This window comes from Eleutherodactylus coqui, chromosome 8 (assembly GCF_035609145.1).
Source record: "Eleutherodactylus coqui strain aEleCoq1 chromosome 8, aEleCoq1.hap1, whole genome shotgun sequence".
Taxonomy (NCBI): Eukaryota; Metazoa; Chordata; class Amphibia; order Anura; family Eleutherodactylidae; genus Eleutherodactylus; species Eleutherodactylus coqui.
This window is the reverse complement of record NC_089844.1, coordinates 56,363,468-56,379,762: the sequence shown is the minus strand read 5'-3', so window position 1 is coordinate 56,379,762 and position 16,295 is coordinate 56,363,468. Positions and strand designations below refer to the sequence as shown.

Here is a 16,295-nt window from a genome sequence, read left to right as displayed (position 1 = left end):
CATTCTCTGCTGTGTAAGAGCTGGTGCCCAGCTATTTTCTGACAGGAGGAGCCCCCTCCTTCTGTCAGCCCTTTACATGCTGTGGTCCTATAGACCACGGCATGTAAAGGGTTAACACAGCAGAGATCGGAGGTTTTCTCCCTTCTCTGTTGTAATAACTGGTGCCTGGCTATCCTCTGACAGCCAAGCACCAGCTCTCCCTGCTGCAGAGACCATCGACTGGATTCTGACAAGCTGATGGTCTCTGTGGCAACCTGTAAACAAAGCAGTGCAGGACTTTGAAAATAGAAGCAGGAGATTGCTGGCAGATTGGCAATATCTTCCTGCTTCTATTTTTCAAAGTCCTGTAAGCGCTGCAGAATAAGTTGGCGCTATACAAATAAAGATTATTATTATTATGTCCTGCACTGCTCTGTGTGGGTCTGTGCAGGCAGAGCACACTGCCATAGCTTGTGGCATTGTGCTATGCAGCTCCCATAGTGAAACATAGCCCGGAAATCTTCCGGGCTATATCGCTTTGGCAGTGGAGCTCGTCCTGGAAAATTTCCGGGCGTGCCACTCAAGGGTTAAAGTGGTATGAGTTCTATTAAACTACATTTTACTATACTTGAATAATTGCTTTCTAGAGGCAGACCTGTGTTACTAAGACCTAATCCACACTGATAGATTTTTGCTGCAGAATCCGTGGCAGGCATCTGGCCGCGGATTCTGCAGCAACGTCCGTCCATAGCATGCAATGTAAAATGATTCTTACACACACACCAGTGAAAATTACTTGTGCTTTCCGTTCGCAAAGGAAAAATCGCAACATGCTCTATTTTCATGTGGGACTCACATGGTCAGCTTCCATTGCAGTCAATGGAAGCCATCCGACCCATGGCGATTCCGAAATGTCTGTTTTAAAATTGTGGCGGATTTGCACCATCGCCGGCATTGCATGCTTTGCAGTGCGCCGCGCGCTGGCTGGCATGTCCGCAGCACAGAGGAGAAAATATCCGGAGAGGTAAGTGGGGGTCACTGGCAGGCACCTGGTCGGATTCTGCTATGGGATCACGCGTGCAGAATCTAACCCGGCCATGAGCATTCAGCCTTAATATCTGTTAGCTTTTTTTAATCAGCAGTATTTTTCCAATAAAGGTATTGCATAATCTCGTGTTTTTTCCTTTGGAATGCGTTTGTTAGCAGTGTTTTACTTGGGTAATCTCACTTGTTCTTTTAGTTGCTCTGCCAAGTATGTTGGTAATTTTAATAATGTGATAATTGATGTTAGTCATGGAATACACGATTTAACCTCTTCAATCCTCCCCCCAGCTGTGCCATTTAATAGGAATCTATAATTACATTCAGGGCTCCTTCACATTGGCGAGAACAATCACCGAAAACGGTCATATACTTACTGACACAGAAGGGCAAACGTGCACTAACCTCAGCATGCAGGCAGCCATACTGCCAAATGAGGGAGCCAATTACACCTGTGGAGGATAACGATGAGACAGCCACTCACACAACCTCCCATATATAGGGGGTGGCTGCTTGGTGTATACTCCTGCACAGAGTAGATACAAAGTATCAGACCATTCTGATACATGTAGTGCACCATGCAAACAAGCAACCTATTAATAAACAAAAAAAAAGTGCAGCATCTCCTTTCTTTCTGCAATATCGCCCATTACTCTCAAAAGAAGCTGGCGGCAGCAGCAGCACGATCGAAAGCAATGGGAGAAGATCACGATCCCCTGCTGGAGCTGTGACAGCTGCAGCAGGCAATTCCCTCATCCAGGGGTTTCACCTGGTTTTTAATGGCACCCGAGGCAGCAGCGCTGACCCCATTGAAAGCAATAACAGAACATCGTGATCTGCTACCTCTGCTGTGACAGCAGAAGTAGGGGATTCCTTCATCCCCGCAGGGACTCCCCTCATCACTAAACACTGACAGCCACGGCAGGGTGTTAAGTGATAAGGGGACTCCCCGTTGGGATAAAGGAATTCCCTGCCGCTGTTGTCACAGCAGAGACAGGAGATCGCAATGTTCTCCTATTGCTTTCAATGGTGCTGGTGCTGCTGCTGCCCCATTGAAAGCATTTTGATGAAAGGAACCCCTGCAGTGATGCGAGGCTGTTTTCGCATGAAAACTCCTCACATCCAGGGATTCCCTATGCAGCGTGAGAGCGATATCGGGCCATGAATTACGGTCCGATATCGCGCTCGCCAATTTGCAGGAGTCCTTAGTGTCCAACATTTGAGTACCGTATATACCGGCGTATAAGACGACTTTTGAACCCCGAAAAATCTGCTCTGCAGTCGGGGGTCGTCTTATGCGCCGGTAATACAAAAAAAAAAAAGTGTAAAAAAAAAAAAATTTATTACTCACCTTCCCCGGCGTTCTGTCGCGCTCCGGCAGGATGTCGCTCGCTCCTCGTCCCCGGCGCAGCATAGCTTTCTGAATGCGGGGCTTGAAATCCCCGCTTCCAGAAAGCTAATACACACGCCGGCAGCCATGACAGCATTGAATGGCTGTGATTGGCTAAAGCACACGTGGCTTCAGCCAATCACACTATTCAATGACATCATTGAATGGCTGTGATTGGCTGAAGGCGCACGTGTTAGCAATCACACCCATTCAATGATGTCATTGAATAGTGTGATTGGCTGAAGCCACGTGTGCTTTAGCCAATCACAGCCATTCAATGATGTCATGGCTGCCGGCGTGTGTATTAGCTTTCTGGAAGCGGGGATTTCAAGCCCCGCATTCAGAAAGCTATGCTGCGCCGGGGACGAGGAGCGAGCGACAGCCTGCCGGAGCGAGCGACATCCTGCCGGAGCGCGACAGAACGCCATGGGAGGTGAGTAATGAATTTATTTTTTTTTCTCCACTGTATACCGGCGTATAAGGTGACAGTTGGGGGGTCGTCTTATACGCCCCGTCGCCTTATACGCCGGTATATACGGTACATGTTTGAGCTTTTTGGCTTTTTTTCCAGGGCATTCAGCACCATCTATATGCAGGATGAACTAAAGTTTCCCATACACATTAGACTTATTGGCCCTTTACACGGGACACTTATTATTAAAAGTACCCACGCTCCAACGGTATTCTGAACGATAATCATCCCGTGTAAATGCATGTAGAAAACTGAACGACTATCCTTCAGTGTAAACAGCAGTTGCTCACTTTTGAACGATTGTCTGCTTACTGTGAATAGAGGCGGTCAAGGGAAGAGTGCTCTCTGGCCCGCTCCATCTCCATTTCGGCAGTGCTATGACGATGGTACAGGGACAAGTGTTGGGCATTGTTTGCTGGATAACTCGTACTATCTAAAAGGACCACAAGTTGTCTGAACTTGCTGATAACTGGGTCGAATGACTCTAACATGGAAGGGGTGGGAAGTGACTCAACTATTCCCCAGCAAATAATATTTGGGGAAGAGAGACTGAATTTCAACGCCCAATGCCAATTGTTTATCCGACAGTTGTTGAATGTGTTTTAACATCTTAAGACCTTTTTCACACCAATGTTGCGTTTTTTCGGCCAGATGCATCGCGCCCGAAAAACTCATGGAGGGTAGGAAGCCGCGACCAAGTCGCGGATAAGTCTCGCATTTTCATGCCCATATTCGTTGGCCAGAGAGTAATCCTTCAACCGGCTCTATTAAGCCAGCTAACATTAGTTAAGCAGCGCTAGCGGTAGGGCTGCTAAACTCCCTCACCCTCCGTTTGCTGGCAGCTCCCGGCAATAGAAGCTCCCATAGAAGCCTATGAGAGTTGCTGGCAAAGGAAGGTGGTGGGAGGGGGAGCCGCTGCTAAACTCCCCCCCGCCCCCTCTTTCCTGTCAGCTTCCATAGGCTTCTATGAAAGCTGCTGGCTGATTTGCAGCCAAAAGATACGTTAAGACCTCTCTTTTCCGACTGCATGTTAAATCAGCCGCCGGAATCAGCAGCGTATGTGCTAACTTTTCCAGCCGGCCCATTTTACGTGGCTAAACATCTCCCATCTGAACAGATGCATTGAAATCCATTGCTTCAGATGGTCACAGATGGTAAAATAGCCGCAATAAAACGTTTGTGTGAATAAGGCCTTATGGTGTTGGTTACGGTAACTCGCAAGTAATAGCATAGATGTATGGGATATTTGTGAAGGTTGTCACCCAACCTTCCCATCTTCTCCACTGCGCATGTGGGTGGAAGCGCCGGCATAGTGGGGTTTCTTTTTTTAAGTCCTCCTGCTATCCCACGGGATCTGTCTGTCTGTGGGTTGGGTAACGTATTGCAGCTCAGCTCCCATTTGCTTCAATTAGGCTGAGCTCAAATACCACACACAACCCAATAGACAAGAGGGGCACTGTGCTTGAGAGAAAACAGCCATGTTTTTCTAATCCTGGACAACCCCTTTAAGCATGTAATGTTTCTCCAGTGTATTACATGCCATTGTACAAATCCCTCTTTTATTTCCAGATTAAATGTTTTGTTTAGAAGACTCTGGCGCCCAATGCATTTACAGTAGGGTCCTCCTGTCTTTTATCAGTAGGGTGTTTAATGACATTGCCGAAATTTAAGGTTTCATAAAAGATCAGCTTTGTGTTTTGCTCTTCTGTTTAGTGCAGAACATCTGCTTAGTTTCAGTGCAAAGATTACAAAAGTGCAGGACAGGCCCGTGTGCTTGCTATCTCCCTCCACGTACTCGTTGTATGTAATGTCATGGTATGTATTGTGTGTATGTTGAAGTGTTGTAAAACTGGAAATAATTGTGGACAAAGGGTATAGTTATAAGAGCAGACATTGTCAAAACTCTGCCAATTCTGGCACAGTTTTGGGCGAAATATTTTTATATTTTTTTATATTGGTAGAACTGGTGTTATTAACTAAGTAGCACACTACTCGCCTCTGTAAGTAAATGCACCCTTAGAAAGCAGTGCGGTACACATTACTAGCTATACAATGCTGATTGAAATGCTTTGTGTGCTAAAACCTTTATACAAACACTTTTTGAGGGCCGGCTTCACACTGTTTTGTGAAAGCAGCAATCCTTCATGTTGAAAACTGCTTAGGGACGAAACCAGGACACGGCCCAGACAGCACCATAGGGGAGAATATACAAGACCTACTTTTCTATCCAGTATAAAAGACTGATGGGGGTGGAAATTAGAGGCGTGCAAAAAAAAAATTGCATCACGTGCTTCATTTCGATGTTTGCTGCATAAAACTCTGTGAAACCAGGACCAGGTTCCAACTCCCTTTTAAAAAGAGCAGAGTGCTTAGCACAGTGTTTCCATAGCTCCAATTTACTTCAATGAGGGCTTTGGAAACAGCACTGTGCTTAGCACTGGTCTCCTTCCATAGTCACTGTGGCCCGTAGCCACGGCAGCGGTTTTCCATCTTGGCTATGTAAAGCGTAGATGGGAATACCCCTTAAAGGCGACAATCAATCTGTGTCATTAATGGCTGCCTTGAGCCTGATGAGTGGACACCAATTTTGTGATATCTGGTTCTATCGTCAACGCAGTCTCACGTCACCCGTTACACATATCTGAAGTTTGTTTCTCGCTTTTGTCAGGAGCTGCTGAATTGCACTGAAGCCCCTCTCCACTAAGTACATAAATGAAAAAGCTAAAACGAGCAACGTAACTTCCTACCACAGGATAGGATAGAAATTCTTTACTTTAACCCAAAAACATTCATAGCCATATTGTTGGAAAAGTGCTTAGGCTTCACTATCGTATTTCAAGTCTATCAACTAGTCTTTTAATCTGGGATGAAATTCTTTTGCGTCTGCTGAAAATGCATTGAGTACCCACTTTGGTATTTCAAGGGTACATAGATCATGAAACCTAGTTTGCATGTTGTCTTTGGCTTGTTTGAGGTGTGAGCAAAAAACGTCTAAGTCTGCATCTTGACGTTTGTCTCAGTCTTCACGTGCAATTTCTTGAAGACTCCGAAACTGACGGAGCACACGCCGACTCAGGTTATTGGTATGAAAGTCCAGCTTGGCAATGAAGGAAGAGATTATATCTTTAGCCTTTAATGAAATTCATTTTGTCTCCTTGTAGCTTTGTGTTGACCTCGTTGAGTTTGTCAATTATGTCTGCGAGATAGGAAATGTCAAGACGTCGTAGTTCAATTGCATCACAAAGGCTTGGGTCAATCGGCCGAAGAAACTCGACTATTGTGTCAAAAAGCTTGTAGAAGCGTCGTTAGCACTTTCCTCTTGACAACCAGTGTGTATGAGTAGACGTTTGAATTCTTCGTCAAAGAAAAGACGTTCGTTCAAAGAGTGCGCTTTTATCTTGTTAACAGCATTAATTACATAGTGCAGAGAATCATGCAATCTCCCACATAAAGGTTTAGCAACAAGGTGCTGCCGATGGATCATACAGTGGACTGCCATTATGCCAGGTATAACGGTTTTTAAATGGGCTATTAATCCGCGATATCGACCAATCATGGATGCAACTCCGTTGGTTGCACAAGCAAGTACATTTGTTAAAGGGATGGGTTTTTTTTTCTTGGAAAAATTCTTCCACTCTTTTGTATATAGAGGAGCCTTTCGTGTCGGAGGTTAAATTTCTGGTAAACAGTTCCTCCACTACCTCTTTATTCCGATTTAATGAAACAAACGTAAGCTAGCAGCAGTGCTTCATTTTCTCTATCCGTTGACTTGTCAATTGGCATTACAAATGTGTTCTTTAGGCCACCTGCAGACGGCCGGCTCGGATCCGACAGCGAGAATTCTCGCCGCGGGAACCGACCCGAGCGCCTGCAGAGAGCAGCGCGTTCTCACCCGTGGCCCCGGCTCTTTCATGTGCCGGCTGCCGGGCAGCCGGCGCATGCGCAGACCGGAGCTGGCGGCGGGTGAGTGGCGTTTCTGTGCGGGGCAACTAGAGCATGCTGCGGTTTGTTTGCCGCGCGAGATTTCGTGCGGCCATACCGCGGCCGTCTGCATAGGATTGCGTTTGTTAACGCAATCCTATGCAGGCTTCCAGCGGCGGAATTTCCGCCCATCTGCAGGCGGCCTTAACACGTCCAAAAGCATTGCTTTGACATCAGCAGCCATGTCGTCAATTCTTCTTGAAACGGTCATTACTCAAAGGAATCAATTTCACCATGACACATCGTCGGGCCCCAGCATAGTACTGACGATCTCTTTAACTGCAGGTAACACAAGTGTTTCCCCAATAGTATGTGATTTGCCACATTGCACTATTAATAAAGAGACTTTATAGGAAGCAGGGAGGCCTTTGTTGAGAGCAGATTTTCCAAATAGCTTGCCTACAGCATCGCGGTTTTAAAACTTTGACTTTAAACCTTGGAAAAATGAAATGGGCTTACCCACTGTGTCTGAATGCATTTTTGCAAAATGATCACTCTCAAAGGCTTCACAGCTTCATTCGAAAATGCCTTTTCACAAAAACGAGGCATAAGGGAAGCTGTCCCATCGTAGGAGAAGGGATGAATCCGTATTTCAAGTATTCAGTTGAATATTGACGATGTTTCTTCTCAGCCATTTTTATAAAGTATGCTGCAAGAATGCACTGCTTATGTCGCTCTATCATATAATGATGTATGACTTTTATAACTCCATGACTACAGATCAATCACACTGGATAGCCTAAAGAACAACCTAACTCGCTGTATTCCATAATGCCACCGATTGGCTGGAGCTTTCAATTGTGTGGGTCTCTGGAAGTTGTAGTTTATATTGGTGTTCTGAAAAGACACTTTGTGTCCACGAAGACTACAACTCCCATAGACCCACACAAGTGACAGTTTGAAGCGGTTCAAGCCAATCAGCGGCATTATGTAATAGAGCGGGTTAGGTTATGCTGTAGGTTATCTAGTGTTATGAAGTGTGATGGGTCTGTAACACAGTCATGGAGTTATAAAATTCATACATTATATGATAGAGGCGCGCCGGCTGCACACAACTACCATTACATGCAAGTGATTCATATGGAAACAATTGTCTTGGTTTTTGTCGATTTCGGATTTCACTGATTATTTTCGGACGTATTCTCAATGAAAACCAAGGTGTCGCTACTAATTTTTAGAAAAATGTACTTACTAGACAAAAAAGAAAAATCAGTTGGCGAGAAACATATTTCAAAATAATCCACAGGGCAGTATATGGGTTCAATAAACCCCAGAACCCTAATGGCCCAGTTAGACTTCAAGCTTGACCCAGATGCTCTTTACCAAACTCTGACTTTCTCCATGGCATGTGGCAATGCCCAAAAATTAAGAAATACTGGGAAGGGACCCATAAACTGATTCAGGATATAGAGGACCAGGCCTTGCAACTGACCCCGCAAAATTTCATACTCCACCAAATACCAGATAACACAAGAAAGGCCAAAATGATCCATACTATTCTACTAATTAGCAATAGGTGTCTTTTAACCCCTTGAGTGGCAGGTTTCCTACCACCCTGTCGTGCCCACCAGGGCAGGTTTTTTAAAATGGTCTAATCATTGAATTTCAACTAGTTTTGCAGTTGCGTCTCAAGAGCCATAACTTTTTCATTTTTCCATTGACATGGCCATATGAGGGCTTGTTTGTGATTTTTTCAAACAGGGGGGAGGAAAAAAAGAAATGGGGAAAAAAGAAAAAAAGGGGCCATGTCATTAAGGGGTTAAATAATGTATTAACTTCCTTCTCTGGGTCATTACGACGCACATGGATACCACATGTGTGATTGTATTTTAGATTTTTTTACAAAGTAAAGGGAGACAAGTGGTTTTTTAATTTTTTTAATAATTTTTTTACTTTTTTTTTTTTTAATTAAAAAAAATTATTTTTTTTTTGTCCCTTTAGGGGACTTCCACAGGGACCCATCAGGACCCCTGATCACATTCCGGGGGTCCGATGGTGACAGCCCTTTACATGCTGCAGTGACAACCCTTTACATGCTGCAGTCACATAGACTGCAGCATGTAAAGGGTTAACACAGCAGAGATCGGAGGTTTTCTCTGATCTCTGCTGTAAGAGCTGGTACCTAGCTGTCCTCTGACAGCCAAGCACCAGGCTCTCCCTGCCACAGAGACCATCGGCTTGCTTCTGACAAGCCGATGGTCTCTATGGCAACTTGTAAACAAAGCAGGACATTGCCGACATATCGGCAATATCTTCTGCTGGTTTTTCAAAGCCCTTGCACTGCTCTGTGTGGGTCTGTGCAGGCAGAGCACACTGTCACAGCTTGTGGCATTGTGCTCTGCAGCTCCCATAGTGATACATAGCCCGGAAATCTTCCGGGCTATGTTGCTATGAGCAGTGGAGCTCGTCCCCGGAAATTTTCCGGGCGTGCCACTCAAGGGATTAATCAACTGGTTGCTAGCCAAACCTCCGGAAGTAAAAGATATTATCCAACAATTAAAATCCCTGATGAAAATGGAGAGAGTGGAGATAGAGAGATGTGCGGAGACCCAAGCCCAAAATTTTCTTCAAAAAGTGTAGAGAGTTTATAGTAAAATTTCTTGACTCTAACGAGATTAAGGAATGTATGCAACAATTCACTGATATGACATGGTACGACAAACAATATGATATGAACGAGCTGGGAATTCTAAAGATCACATGACAAGTCACGGAGGGGAGGTGATTACTGGGGTACGCCCTGTGGGTTAGTTTAGCTTAGCAAGTTATTAGCTATATGTTTCATTTTTGTTCCAATAACAAAATATAAGTAGAGGCCAGTGAGTATCGTCCTTACCGAGTACTTGCCTGCAAAGATTTGGGTGCCGGGGGGGGGGGGAAGAGAGAAATCTCTCTCTCACTCACTCCCACACACACACCCTCCTGCTCACTCCCGCAACACAGCTCTCACCCCCGTCGGCACCCGAATCTTTGCGGGCGAGTATCTATCTTTACCGAGTACGTACGCTCATCTCTAAATATACGATTTTGGGACTTTAGGGGAGGGGGAATAAAAGGGAACGAATAAAAGCCAAAGGGAAGATATATGTGTGAGATGAATACTGTGCTATATACAGGAACTGTCAAGATTTAATGTAATAATTGTAATCCACATATATATGCTTTCTTAAAATGGTAATAAAAGAGTTAAAAAAAAGAAAAATCAACAAAGCAAACTCAGAACACCCCCCTACTGCCCCCTTTATGTTTCAATGCCCCCTGCCGCCCCTTTTTGTTTCCACTGCCCCTTTTGAGAAGTAAACTCGCCCCTAGGGGGCAATAACGCCCACGTTGAGAACCACTGATCTAGATCATGTAGAACTGTACTTTAAGTATTCATGTCCATGGTAATGCCACGTGTATGGTAGAACAGAAGCCACAAACACATAGGCACCATGTGGGTTGCCATGTGGCTCCTAATTGATGCAAAAATGTTTGCATCTTTGTGTCTGCCTCGTCTCTTACTTTAAAAAAGAAGGAAAAAAAAGTGTTTTTTTTTTTTTGTTTTTTTTAAAGTGGGCGAGACTTCTTAGAGGCGTGAATGGCTAACTCAGACCTGCACCTTAATGTATAATACAAAATGCCGTAAATTATACTAGAAATCTACACTAGTTCCTAGCTGGCATAGATTTTTGCCAGCGCACAGGGCAGCCAAGATGCGCATAATAAATGAAGAGGCGTGTGCCTCTTCATATATTAGCCCCATCGTGCGCCGGTGGAAATTGTACGGAGACTGGTTTTGGAAAATGGGAAATGACCGTCTCTGCAGATTGCTTGGTCAGTATTAAAGGGGTTGTCCAGTCTTATAACTATCAATGTCCTATCAACAGGATAGGACAGCAATAGTAGATCAACATGGGCCTGCCACCAAAGGAACCAAGGCATACAGCTGTTAAACAGGCCATTATGCTTGTGCAGTGAACGGATTTCCCTAGAAAGCAGACAACTCCATTCCTATTGCAGTGGCCAGGCTTCGTATTGCAGCCAAAGCTCATGTATATGTGAATGGTCTGCAATAGCAACCATGGCCATTACAGTGGGAATGGAGCTTTCTGTTTCCTGCATATATCTGCTCCATGTGTGAGCTCACCAGCCCAGTGAACAGCTAATTGTCAGGGGTCCTGGGAGACAAACCCCCACCCAACTAAAGGTTATGCGAAGGCTGCATCCGCTCGGGCTACAAAAACTCTCTCATGTGAAAGAACTTTCTGGAAACCATGGGCTTCACATTGTAGTGATGATTTTGTAGCCCATGTGAGAGGCCTAAAGTTAAGCCACCAGTAGTTTATAACTGGACAACCCCTTTAAAGGTAAGCTATCACTTTGTAAAATCGAACCTTTTCCTTGTTGTTTTCTTTGAAATAATCAGTAAATGGTTTTCTATTGGTGGCGCTGTCAGAAGTGTTACTGGGGTTTGAGCGAAGTAGCTGATAATACGAAGATAACCTAATCTAAGTATTCATAGTTCAACTGAGATTTTTAACTTGACATGTTTTCTTGTGTACTTCAAGCACTTTTAGATGAGGCGATTTATCGTTTGAATGAGCGAATGACGTCGCCGTTGGCTCGTTCTCTCATGCAGCCTGATTAGACAGGCAGATACATTGTTGGCTCGTTCAAACGAGAATCATTCAGTCTTTCACATTCGCTGTAAAGTGAATGAGGAGGACTGAACGAGGACTCTTTAAACTAACCAATAAGTGAATGAGCCGACAATGATTTTTATGCCTGCATAAAATGGACGAATGAAAAGCTAACTATTATCATTCAATCATCGGTTCACATTTAGATTGAATGATCATTCACTTTCGCTTGTTGGAACCAATTTTTTTTTTTTTTTGAATGAAATCATTCCATCTGAAAGCCCCTTTACACTTTTACATCACTGTATGTTGGGGTTAGTTTTATTCTTTGGAAGTACCTGATACTTTTTTGGAATGTGGTTTTACCATAGAAGGAGGTTACATTGTATCGTTTTCACGGGTTTCCATATAAAAAAAAAAAAGTGGAATAAAAATATCCCATGGGAGGAAAAATACCACCCCAAAAAGTGCTTTCTTAATAAAAAATATAGTCCCGCGCATTTTACACTCCAGATAAAACACAAATGTTTGTGTGTGTGTAAACATCATTGCGCTTATTTTAATGACATTGACATCTTTCTACTTGGTTGCATAAAGTGCCATCTTGGATGTCACCTTTGTGGCATTCATATTGAGATAGTGATGTATGACTGTTTGCAAGCAATGTAAAATTTCCAGGGTCCTGAAGGATTATCATCAATGAATTCCACATGCCGCCATCCCTGATTTACTTATTAAAGTTGCTCCAAAGCAGAACGGTGATGTTTATAATTGCAGCGTTACGTGTTTTCATGGTTTTACTTTTTTCACTGCGATTTTCTATATTCTATATTATTCAGGATTTCAGTATTTTTTAGTTTTTTTCCCTAGAAAATTTCTTAAAGCCATTTGTGCGAGGGAGGGTGAGCGGACTAAGGCGTTGTTTTCAGATCTGCTGTCAGGATGCCAAGCTGCATGCACTATGCGGCTTAGACAAGGTGCTGAGCGAGAATCCGGAGTTTTGACAGCAGGAAGTATGGTAAATGAAGCGTAAAGAGGCATTTCTCAATGCATAGCGAGTCCTTCATTGTCCTTCAATTGTTTTAGCTGCTTGGGCCTGACCCAGCTGCTGCGGCTAGTTATTCTTGCTCAAGGTGCCCTGAATGTCACTTCTATATCAGTGCTAAGACTACCGCATTTCCCTCTATTGGTATTTTAGCTGTCATTGCCATTTTCACTGCGCTGCTATATTACAGTCCAAAAAATAAATATATGCTGTTGAGGGTAATCTCTTAAAGGGGTACGCCGTGAATACTCATTGGCCTGCATAATATGTATTTGACCTGAGATCTGCAAGGTGCTTTCATGCAGCTGCTCTTTGAGGCCACTTGCACACAGCAGTGTTCGATCAGCAGTGTTGTACCCCAAAACATGGAAGGGGTGCAAATCATTTTTTTTTTTTGCTGTGTAGTTTCCACTCCTGGTTTTAGCTTACAAATGCTGATATATAATACTAACCACAATCCCGCTGTGTGAGAATGACCTTTAGTAGAAGCACAGAAATAAAGAAGATTGACAATAGAAAAAGACGACGTGGCCTATGTATTCTACCCCATTTTATCGTTTATTTTCCTCTTAGGATAGATATACGCTTATTCCAGACATTTTTGCATTCATTCACTGTAGATTTTTCAACCACAATCTATTGGAAATTTGTTACAAGCACCTTCTACACCTCTCTCCAGTTGTAGACTGTTCCTCCTTGTGCTTGTGTTTTAGGCCTCATGTTCAATGGGAGATCGAATTCTGCATGCGAGAGTTTGCAGTGGAATCCAACCCTGCCTGTGGCCGAGGACACTGCAGCACTTCTACTACCCGTCCAGGTCTTCTCTCTTCACTGTGGATGTGTGCAAAAGCGCCAGCCAGCTCACTGCCGCACATGCACAGTTGAGTTTTTTTTTAAAAAAACCTCTGCTTTCCCACAGAATCCGCGGCCTGTCCGCAATTCAATTTCGGACAGGTGGCACCATTGACTTCAACGGAAGCAGTCTGTGCAGGATTCGCAGTGAAATGGAGCATGCTGCGAATTCCCCCTCCCAGACCAAAAGGTCCGCAAATCAAATCTGCATGCTTTATTTCACTTGCGGACGCCCATGTATCCCTGTGGGTGGCTTGATATGCAGATTCAACAAATCAGATCCGCACGTGGATATTGGGCCATTGTCTCTAATTACTCCTCTCACAACCCTCTGAATCTTATTTGGACCTTCTAACATATTTTAAAAACTTTGGACACCTTCATTTATGATGTGTTTTTGTTTGTAGTAGTAGGTTTAGAAATTCAATACTGTTCTTTTTCTGTTCTTGCAGCGTATTCTATAAGCTGGAGGACTAGATTTCCTACAAAATCCATCTGTCTGGCGCACTGACCGTTTTACTGAAGAATTAGTAGGAGAAGCAGGTGGAAGGGATGGGATTGAGATGTACAGCAGGGGGCAGGAGATGCGTAACCTACATCACTCGTCTAATTTCAGATGACATGATCACAATTACTAAGGCTCACATGTCCGTATGGTAAAACGCTGTGCTTTATACTAGCATGTGGTGCTGCGTATCACCACGTTTGTGATCACTTATGCCTACGTATGACTGTGTAACTCATACACGTTGTCATGCACTGGCTTCCTGGTTTCATTTTTATTTTTTTAACTTTTAACTCATGTCCACACGGGTAAAATCTTTCATACATATGCAATGTAGTTGCATATGTACAGCCATTTTATACGTACCCATAGAGAACAATAGGGCTCTGTCGCACATAATATGCGGTAAAATGGAACATGCTTGTTTTTTTTTTTTACACGAGTGTTATACAGAATGAATATACGCAAGTGTGAATGGATCAATGAAAAGTGATGTACTTTCATTGACTCCACCCACCGCATATTATGCGTGCATAATACGCAATTAAATTGTGCCCATGTGAACCTGGCCTTACTTAAAGGGGTTGTCTCGCGAAATCAAGTGGGGTTAAAGGGGTTGTCCCGCGGCAGCAAGTGGGTCTATACACTTCTGTATGGCCATATTAATGCACTTTGTAATGTACATTGTGCATTAATTATGAGCCATACAGAAGTTATAAGAAGTTTTTCACTTACCTGCTCCGTTGCTAGCGTCCTCGTTTCGATGGAGCCGACTAATTTTCGGCGTCTAATGGCCAAATTAGCCGCGCTTGCGCAGTCCCGGTCTTCTTCTTTTCTCAATGGAGCCGCTCGTGCAGGATGCCGGCTCCGTGTAGCTCCGCCCCGTCACGTGCCGATTCCAGCCAATCAGAAGGCTGGAATCGGCAATGGACCGCACAGAAGCCCTGCGGTCCACCGAGGGAGAAGAATCCGGCGGCCATCTTCAACCGGTAAGTAAGAAGTCACCGGAGCGCGGGGATTCAGGTAAGCGCTGTGCGTTTTTTTTTTTTAAGTCCCTGCATCGGGGTTGTCTCGCGCCGAACGGGGTGGGGTGGGGGGGAGGGGTTTGAAAAAAAAAAAAACCCGTTTCGGCGCGGGACAACCCCTTTAAGTACTTCTGTATGGCCATATTAATGCACTTTGTAATATACATCGTGCATTAAATATGAGCCATACAGAAGTTATTCACTTACCTTCCCTGCGCTGGCGTCCCCGTCTCCATGGCTCCGTCTAATTTCAGCGTCTAATCTCCTGATTAGACGCGCTTGCGCAGAAGGGTCTTCTCCCATCTCTTCGGCCCGGCACGAGCGGCATTCTGGCCCCGCCCCCTGTACGCGTCATCGCATAGCTCCGCCCCCATCACATGTGCCGATTCCAACCAATCAGGAGGCCACCCCGTCCCCATTGTCATTAGGATCAAAGCAGGACAGTCAGCCAGACTGCCGGATTTTACAAGAAATGTATTTTTGTAGTGGAGGTCTCCAGATCTGAACACAGTATTCCAGATGTCATCTCGCTATAGCTCTGTACAGTCTGGTACAAGACGTCTTTTAGTGACTGGGTGCTGTCACCATTACAAAGAGGAGATTGTAAATGTAACAAGTTTTAAACGAGGGAAAATGGAAAAGATAATGTGGCATAATTAATACACTTTTTTTTGTTTAAAAAAACAAACAAAAAAAACGTGTTGGTGTCTGGAGACCTAGTTATGAGCGCCTCAATGCTGCCAATGCTGTGGAGCAGCACACTGCCCCCACTGCTGGTGTGATGGTCTGGGAGGCCCACCGTATACAACAGTCGGTCACCCCCAGTAGTGGTACGAGGGAGAATGACAGCTCAGCGATATGTTAAGGACATCCTACAGCCACATGTGTTCCTTTCATGGCAGGGCCTTCTAAGAGACATTTTCCAAGCTAGAGGCGGTACAACATGTATAGGACCATCTGGGACACCAATTTTGACAGTCTAGGAGTTTGCCTTTATTCTCACCAGTATCACATCTTGTATCCAAGCTAGAGGAGGTACAACAGGCTACTAGAGCCTCTATGCCTACCCGTATCACATCTTGTATCCAAGCTAGAGGCGGTACAACATGGTACTAGAGCCTCCATGCCTGCCTGTATCACATCTTGTGTCCAAGCTAGGGGCGGTACAACATGGTACTAGAGCCTCCATGCCTACCCATATCACATCTTGTATCCAAGCTAGGGGCGGTATAACATGGTACTAGAGCCTCCATCCCCGCCCGTATCACATCTTGTATCCAAGCTAGAGGCGATACAACAGGGCACTAGAGCCTCAATGCTCGCCAGTATCACATCTTTTATCCAAGCTAGAGGCAGTACAACAGGGTACTAGAGCGTTAATGC

General features: G+C 44.5%; 1 protein-coding gene across 1 annotated transcript in view; it reads left to right on the top strand.

The window, feature by feature from the left end:
- The window catches only part of SLX9 (SLX9 ribosome biogenesis factor), a 170,041-nt gene that overhangs the window by 46,951 nt on the left and 106,795 nt on the right, over window positions 1-16,295 (top strand). The window lies entirely within an intron of this gene.